The 221-nt window shown below is 54.3% G+C and overlaps 1 protein-coding gene across 1 annotated transcript in view; it reads left to right on the top strand.

Moving 5' to 3' along the window:
- The window catches only part of EMH_0002720 (uncharacterized protein), a gene marked incomplete at both ends in the record, with an annotated part of 8,092 nt that overhangs the window by 4,777 nt on the left and 3,094 nt on the right, over window positions 1-221 (top strand). The gene's annotated exons all lie outside the window — the stretch shown is intronic.

Below are 221 nucleotides of genomic sequence, written 5' to 3'. Positions count from 1 at the left end.
TGGCTACAGCAGAAAGAAATTGCTGCTCGAGAGTCATACACTACTGCTGCATTTGCTGCAACATCAGCTGCCGACAGCAGCAACAGCAGCAGCAGCAGCGGCAGCAGCAGCAGCAGCAACGGCAGCAGCAACAGCAGCAGCAGCAGCAATAGCATCCGTTTGGGATTGAAGAGCCCTATAAGGAGCAGCAACAGCAGCAGCAACAGCAGCAGCAACAAAAC

This window comes from Eimeria mitis, genomic scaffold (genome assembly GCF_000499745.2).
Source record: "Eimeria mitis Houghton genomic scaffold, Emh_scaff192, whole genome shotgun sequence".
Classification (NCBI taxonomy): Eukaryota; Apicomplexa; class Conoidasida; order Eucoccidiorida; family Eimeriidae; genus Eimeria; species Eimeria mitis.
This window is presented reverse-complemented; position numbering and strand designations above follow the sequence as displayed.